The 8,336-nt window shown below is 38.2% G+C and overlaps 1 non-coding gene across 1 annotated transcript; it reads right to left on the reverse strand.

Annotated features, from left to right (window-relative positions):
• Window positions 1-4,031: 4,031 nt before the first annotated feature.
• Window positions 4,032-4,138, reverse strand: LOC142182476 (small nucleolar RNA R71). Its single transcript, XR_012711295.1, has one exon. It is a non-coding gene; the product is annotated as a small nucleolar RNA R71 (small nucleolar RNA).
• Between the last annotated feature and the right edge of the window lie 4,198 nt (window positions 4,139-8,336).

An 8,336-nucleotide genomic window follows, 5' to 3' on the forward strand; every position in this document is an offset into this window, starting at 1 on the left:
GCGGTCTTTGTCAACGAATAAGACAACCTCTTCCGTTAGAATTTGAAAAGTCAATTATCTATGGGAATTGCAAAAGTGTATTGGGAAAAATTACATTTATATAAGGATGACGTGTCGAGATACGTGGACTGGTCAAATAGTTAAAGAATTACAATTAATCAAGAGGCACGATAAGCAATAGAAACGAGCAAGGACAAAGGAAGAGGCACGGGTGGCCGTACCTGTTTAAGTCATTTATATCCAAGAATCAAAAGGAATGGATCTGACCATAGTAAAGACGCAGATACAGAATTTGACAGGCATTAAATACTGGTGCGTTAGGGAATTTGTATTGATTATAATGATTATGTAACGTAGCATTCAATGTCTTTAATTATTCATAATAGTCTCATTATGATTTGGGAAAAACACATATCTTTAAAGATACTTATAAAAGGGAGGTATCTGATCAATTGTAGGGACAAGAAGTATTATCGGAATATACTTTGATTTACTTGTTTTTTCTCTTGATTACACTCTAATTACCTCAAATTACTTTCCTCTGCATATACTTTTGATTATCAGTAACCCGTGTTCTTCTAAATTCTAGCTTTGACTGAAATTCTATTTTTTGGTTAAACAAAAAGTCAATTGGATATTGAAGATATGAGACGGTACGTGCATATTAATTCTAAAACACTAACTCAGAAAGCGTGTGCATAACTGCATATGATGCTAATAAACTTACTGGATTCCACCGCAAGTATTAATGTAAAGAACAAACTTTAGAAGATTTTGAAAGAATAATTTAATTGTTAAAGGATAAAAAGGTCACTCAACTTTTAATGGGTAATTTAGTAATTTAGCTTTAACTTTTTGGCTTCATAATTATAATATAGTATGATATGATGATTAAGGCTGGCATGTGAGTACTATTCCAAGTGATTGGGGAGTAGGTTATTCATGGTTATGTTGTTTTTATCTTCTTATTGTTATTGGTGTGTCATGTTGTTTCAGTGGTAACTTCACAATTACTATTTGCTAATTTGAAAATCATTACTTAGTTTTCAATATTATTATTATTGGTGTCTGGCGGGGTAGAGAGGGACAAAATTTTTAAACCACAGCTTCCACAATATCTTCTTAATATTGTTCTTGACGGATATGTCTGAAAACAATTGTTAGTTGGATTCACTGGGAACAACTGAATGTAACCATTCTGATAAGCTATTTTTGCTTGGTTAGATTCATTTTGGTTTGCTACTTGAGTAGAGACATGTTTGAAATCAAAGGAAGTGCATTATTTACACAAGTGTACATAAAAAATTAGTACAAGCTATTATTTTGTTCCTCGCAACACAATTTAACAAACAATTGGGTGACCCTGTGTAGCAATTCTTTAGGCCGTTAGAATGTATAATATAATCCACGTGAGATTTTGGAATAGCAGTCACATGCGATCCCTTTACTTTCAAAAATATATTGTTTAGTGGAAAGAAACGTTGCTAGAAAATTTTGCAGGTACATCCAAAGCTGCACACGCTAGAATTTTAAATTATATTTTGAGTTCATCAGTAAAATAAATGAAGCATCCCCTGCTAGTACACTTAGCTCAACATTTTTCCATCTCATCAGTAGAATCAGCTAATGTTTTTCTCTTGTGGTATGACACCCGCATTAAATATGTTAACATAATGCTCTTTTAGTATAATGATAATTTATTGAAAGTCATTCCGAGAACATTCATAATAATAATTATATTTTATGGTCATCGTTATATATGATATCATATTGTGATTAATAGAAGGGTTATAATTGAATATCTGTACTAGGGGTGGCAAGATGGTTAAAAGAAAACAGTTAACCACCCATATTATTCACTAAGGGTTGGATAATGAACTTTTTAAAAACGGGTGAAATGTGGATAAGAACCATATTATCTATTTAGAAAATGGATAACCAATGGGTAACCAACGGATAACCAATGGGTCTAACTTTTACATTTGTAAAGTGATAGTAGGCTATAATTATGTAGTTTCGCTACCATTTACGCTCTAACTTAGCTGCACTTTATTGATATTTGAATGTTAAATGTTAACAAATTGCTCTAATTAAGAACTTTATGCTTTGCAGGAGCAATTCCGGGCTATGAAGACATTAAAGAGTGTTTTGGAGTTAATATGGAGCAATGAAGGCCAATCGGAGGTTACCGCGTGCAAAAGAAGAAAGAAAAAAACGAAGGCAGAAACTCCTCTAGGTGCGCGGTCAGGCAAAATACTGGGCAAAATGCGCACTGGCCGCTCACGTCAGGCAGAATACTGGGCAAAATGCGCGGTCAATCCGCAGTTGATCCGCGGCCGCGAACGGGCTTTCGAGAAAAATATCCCAAGGCCAATTTTGTAATTCCAAAGACGACTAACCTTGACTTATATGAAGCTTAACTAGCCAAAAAGAGGGGAAACTTATTTTTAGAAGAATTTTGGAGGCAAGAACACAAAAACAAGGAGCAAGACGGAGAATCATCTACTCATTTTTCATCTTCTTCTTCTTAATTCCATTGTTGGTTATGACTTTTTATATTGTGATCTTGTCTAGTAGTATGAGTAGCTGAACTCCTAATCTAGGATTTTGATGGAACCTATTGGAGAATGAATTTTTAGTTACGCTAATATAGATTTGCTATAGTATTGTCTCTATTTGTTCAACTATATGCTTATTGATGTTGATTGAATGGCCCTCAATTAACTGTTCCTATTTAGTATGTATTACAAGGGAGAGAGTGTATATTTAGGTAGTTGTTGAACAACATCACTCCCAACGTATAGGAGGGATCAATATGAAGGGTTTAAAGGTTAGATTAGGGATGACGAAATCTTGGTGCGATCTAAGTGAGTTGTACTTAAGGATAGCTAGTGTAATTCGGGAGAATATATCTAGTATATTGTTGTAATTACTCTGGAGAGAGTTACGACAGTCAGAGTGCTCATGATCGATAGAAAAGACTTAAGCAAATTTATAGGAAACGTTGCGGAAAGGATTCTGAGAATAGGAGAAATCAGAACCTTAGAGCATTTCAATTTTTGTCTACAATCCGTTCGCAGTTAGTTCTTATTTATTGTATTTTTATTACATAATACTTAGTTAATAAACATCCAATTTATTACTTAAATATTTCTGAAGATTGAATACGTGGATTTGTATAAGTACAATAGTTGTGTTTAATAGGTTAATTCCCTGTGGGATTCAACTCCAGACTTGTTAACCAGAATATATTTGCAACGACCACTTAGTCCTTTTTTATAAGGCATAGTTGGGCGTGATCAAATTTTGGGGCCATTGCCCGAAAATTAACAGTGTTATTAATTGCAGCTAAAAGAAGTGCTAAAATTCTTAATGTAGTCAATTTTCTTCAATTTAAACCAAGTACATTGAAATTCTAACGTTTGTAGTCTTGGGTGTTACAGGTGCATGCTTAGAAACTCCTTAAGAACTGGTGAATTGCTCGAAGTATTATTAGATCCTGAAAAAGTTTTGAAGGCACTGAATCGTGCAAACAAGAAAGGCAAACAACAACTCAACTGAACAGAACGAACGAACCAGATATGGATGACGGAGTAGAAAATCCAAATAACAGGAACAATGCGAATGACCCGAACAATCAGGGTGTGGTGCCTCTTGTGCCAGAAGCAGCATTGTATGACTGGGCACAACCCACCACCGACAATCTGGCAACCGCAATTTCAGTCCCTCAGATACAAGCGAAATCATTTCAAATCACAAGTAACATGCTACAATTGTTGCAGAATAAGGGACTGTTCTCAGGGTCATATGTTGAAGATCCTCAGCAGCATCTGAAGAATTTCCTGTCAATATGTTCCACGCAAAGGCAACATAATGTGATACCAGAAGCAATAAGGCTGTTATTGTTTCCATTCTCAGTGACAGGAGCGGCTTAGACTTGGCTTAATTCACTCCCCATAAACTGCATCACTACTTGGGAGGAATTAGTCAAGTAATTTGTGAATAAATTCTACCCATCCAATAAGACTGCTCAACAAATTGATGAGATATTGAGCTTCAAACAGAAACCAACAGAGATATTACAAGAAACATGGGAGAGGTTCAAAGGTCTGCTGGTTAAGTGTCCACATCATGGCATTCTGGAGCAGATGTTGGAGCAGAGGTTTTACATGGGATTGCAGATAGCTTGAAGGCCAATGTTGATGCTTCAGTAGGTGGAGCATTTTTGAGCAAAAAAATCAAAGAAAACAAGATCCTACTTGACAAGTTGGCCCAAAACTCAGGATGGATGACAAGAGACTCTCCAATCATTTCTGTAGTTCACTTAGTGGCTTTAGACCCAATTTATTCTATAGATGAATATATGGCCACTCTAGTGACACAAATGAGTATCCTCACCAAAAAGATTGATGAATCAGGCCAGAAGCAGTAGGTACACATAGTTGATGCAACTAATGGGGGCTTATGTACACCATGCATTAACCAACCATATGTTTGCTCGTGGAGTGCGGAAGGTGATAACTAGTAATATTAGGAAATTATGAACTATGTGGCCAACTATAGGGGGACAGAGGCAAGGTGGTTAGAATTGGGGTCAGTAGAATTAACAATATAGACCATCTCAGCAGCAGTACAATAACAACAACAATCTTGGGGCTATGCGACCATAGGGTCAAGTGATGCCTTACTAAAGGCAATAGGGTTACAACCAGAAAAATCAGCAGTTGCTTATTAACAACCTCAACAACAACAAATTGTGAGACACGATGATGGGTTTGCTAAACTTAGGGGATGATGCAACAATTGATTGGGTCCACTGAAAAAATAACTGAAAGAGTAGACTCACATGAATTAGCGATAAAGAATATTGAAATTCAATTAGGGCAGATTTCGATGGCTTTAAATAATCTCCCCCAGGGGATGTTACCTACAGACACACAAATCAATCCAAAGGAGAAGGGCCCTAAACAGCTTATGGAAGTGAGTCTACGAAATCGCAGAGACCTAGATTTGGAGCAAGAAATTTCGCATGAAAGCCGACCTACTGAAACACTGGTTTCAATACCCATTGAGATGGATGATTCAACAGGGTTAACTGAGGCGTTGGTACAAAATTCACAAGAGAACACCAACAAAGAAAAAGAGGTTGCAAGGGAGACTGAGGTAGCACAGGAAACGATAGTAGAAGTAGTGCCTGAACAAGAAAAAAATCAAATCACTGGGAAGAAGCGACCTCTAGCACCATTCCTACAGAGATTGGCCAAGTATCAGAAAGATGAGCAGTATAAGAAATTCTTGGAGATGTTAAAGCAAATTTAGGTAAACATTCCACTGATTGACGCCTTAATGAAAATGATTGGTTATGCAAAAATGATGAAGGACTTGATGTATCATAAGTTCGACTTTCAAGACTTGGCCACAGTTACACTGACTCAGACATATAGTGATATTGTGATGAGACCCATAGCTGAGAAGCTGTCTAACCCAGGGAGTTTCACAATCCCTTGCACAATAGGCAACTATGCGTTTGCTAAGGCACTGTGTGACTTGGGGTCAAGCATAAACTTGATGCCCCTAGAGCTAGACCCATGTCCATGTTACTACAGCTGGCTGACCAGACAATGAAGAGGCCCTCTGGTATTCTTGATGATGTATTATTACAGGTTGTGTTCCCAGCAGATTTTGTCATTCTTGACTGTCGGGTTGAAGAGGAAATTCTAATAATTTTGGGAAGACCATTCTTGGACACTGGGAGAGCTCTAATTGACTGTGAAATTGGAGAGCTCAAAATGAGATTAAATGATGAAGAGATAACATTCAACGTGTAGAAATCTATGCTGCAACCAAGTCAATTTGCTTATTGCTCTCTAGAAGATGTTGTGGATGTAATTTTGGAGGATAAAGATGAGACATTGAACACTAAAGACCCTCTAACAACCTGTCTCATGAACTTAGATGAAGCCAATGGAGAAGACTTGGCATAGTGGGTACTTGATCTTGAAAGCCAAGGTTTTTGGAGAAGGGAGCTCCAATTTGAGCCTTTGCGCTTAGAGGAAAGAAAAACTCTTCCAGATAAGCCATCGATAAAAGAGCCGCCAAAGTTGGAACTCAAGCCACTACCACCTCATCGCAGGTATGCCTTCTTAAGACCTAACTCAACTTTACCTATTATTATCTCATCTAGTTTGTTAGATGTGCAGGCAGAACACCTTTTCCAGGTACTAACGGAGTGCAAGATTGCAATTGGTTGGACCATTGCAGATATTAAGGGTATCAGCCCGGCCTTCTGTATGCATAAGATTTTATTGGAAGATGAGCACAAACCTTCCAGAGAACATCAAAGAAGGCTAAACCCCAACATGAATGAAGTGGTGAAGAAAGAATTGATTAAGTGGTTAGATGCGAGAATCATATTCCCATATATAATAGCAATTAGGTCAGCCCAGTTCAGTGTGTGCCAAAAAAGGGAGGTATGATGGTAGTGAAAAATGAGAAGAACGAATTGATCTCTACACGAACAGTCACAGGTTGGCGAATCTGTATGGATTATAGGAAGCTGAACTTGGCTACCTGGAAAGATCATTTCCCACTGACATTCATTGATCAGATTCTGGATAGATTGGCAGAGGGATCCCACTTCTACTTTCTGGATGGGTACTCTGGGTATAATCAGATCTTTATTGCCCCGGAGGACAGAGAGAAAACATCGTTCACCTGTCCTTATGGAATCTATGCTTTTCGGAGGATGCCGTTTGGCCTACGCAACGCACCTGCCACATCCCAAAGGTGCATGATGGCCATCTTCACGGATATGGTAGAGGAAATAATGAAGGTTTTCATGGATGACTTCTCAGTGGTCGGGAACTCATTCGATGATTGCCTTATGAACTTGAGAAGAGTATTGAAGAGGTGTATCGAGACGAATGTGGTACTCAACTGGGAAAATGCAACTTCATGGTACATGAAGGTATTGTCTTGGGGCACCTAGTGTCGAGTAAAGTCATTGAGGTAGATCGTGCAAAGGTTGATGTTATAGATAATCTTCTACCACCCACTTCCATCAAAGCAATCAGAAGTTTCCTTGGGTATGCCGGTTTCTATAGTAGATTTATAAAATATTTTTCCAAAATTGCTAACCCCTTGTGTAAATTTCTTGAAAACAATCACCCTTTTGTGTTATCTGATGACTGCAGGGTAGAGTTTGAGAAATTGAAGAAGAGACTGGTAACAACACCTATCATAGTTTCCCCTGACTAGGAACAACCATTTGAGCTGATATGTGATGCGAGTGAGTATATTGTGGGAGCAGTTCTTGGGTAGTGAAAAGATAAAGTCATGCATCCAATATGCTACGCAAGTAGAACGCTGAGTGGAACCTAGCTAAATTACACTGTGACCGAGAAGGAGATGCTGGCAGTGGTGTTTGATTTTGACAAATTCAGGTCATACTTGATAGGCTCGAAGGTAATTGTGAATACTCACCATGCTGCTCTCAGGTACTTAATCGAGAAGAAGAATTCAAAACCGTGCCTGATTCGATAAGTGTTACTACTGCAAGAATTTGATTTGGAAATCTATGACCGAAAGGGAATGGAGAACCAAGAAGCTGATCATTTGTCTAGGTTTGAAGGAGCTAAGAAGAAGGTTGAGGTAGAAGAGATCTGGAATCTTTCCCAGATGAACAACTATTAGCCGCAAGTCTTGAGGAAGCGCCATGGTATGCAAACATTGCAAACTACCTGGCGAGCGACATTATTCCTTATGACCTTTACTCTATCCAAAAGAAAAAGTTTTTTCGTTATTGTCACATGTATTATTGGGATGATCCTTATCTGTTCAGGATTTGTATTGATAACATGATCTGGAGATGTATCCCCGAGATTGACCAGTCTTCTATTTTGTAGGCATGTCATGCATCACCATATGGTGGGCATTTTGGGGGAGTAAGGATAGCTACGAAAGTCTTGGAGTCGGGCTTCTACTAGCCAACTATCACACCTCCTTTTTCACTACACCTGCAAGGGCGTAAAGGAGTTTTTCCAATTAATGGACAATCGGAACAGGATTTAGTTATTATATATTCAGAGTCGCCACTTGGGAGATTAATGGTGTCCCAAGTCACCAGTTGAATCCCGAACCGAGGAAAATTGTGACTCTGTTAACTGTCAGCGAACTAGAAATCCGGATAAGGAATTCTGTTAACCCGAAGAAGGTGTTAGGCATTCCCGAGCTCCGTGGTTCTAGCACGGTCGCTTAACTGTTGTATTTGATTTTATCTGATTTCAATACATGCTAACCTATGTGCCTTTTATTAATCTTACACCGCTTTATCATTA

Source organism: Nicotiana tabacum, chromosome 6, assembly GCF_000715075.1.
Source record: "Nicotiana tabacum cultivar K326 chromosome 6, ASM71507v2, whole genome shotgun sequence".
Lineage (NCBI taxonomy): Eukaryota > Viridiplantae > Streptophyta > Magnoliopsida > Solanales > Solanaceae > Nicotiana > Nicotiana tabacum.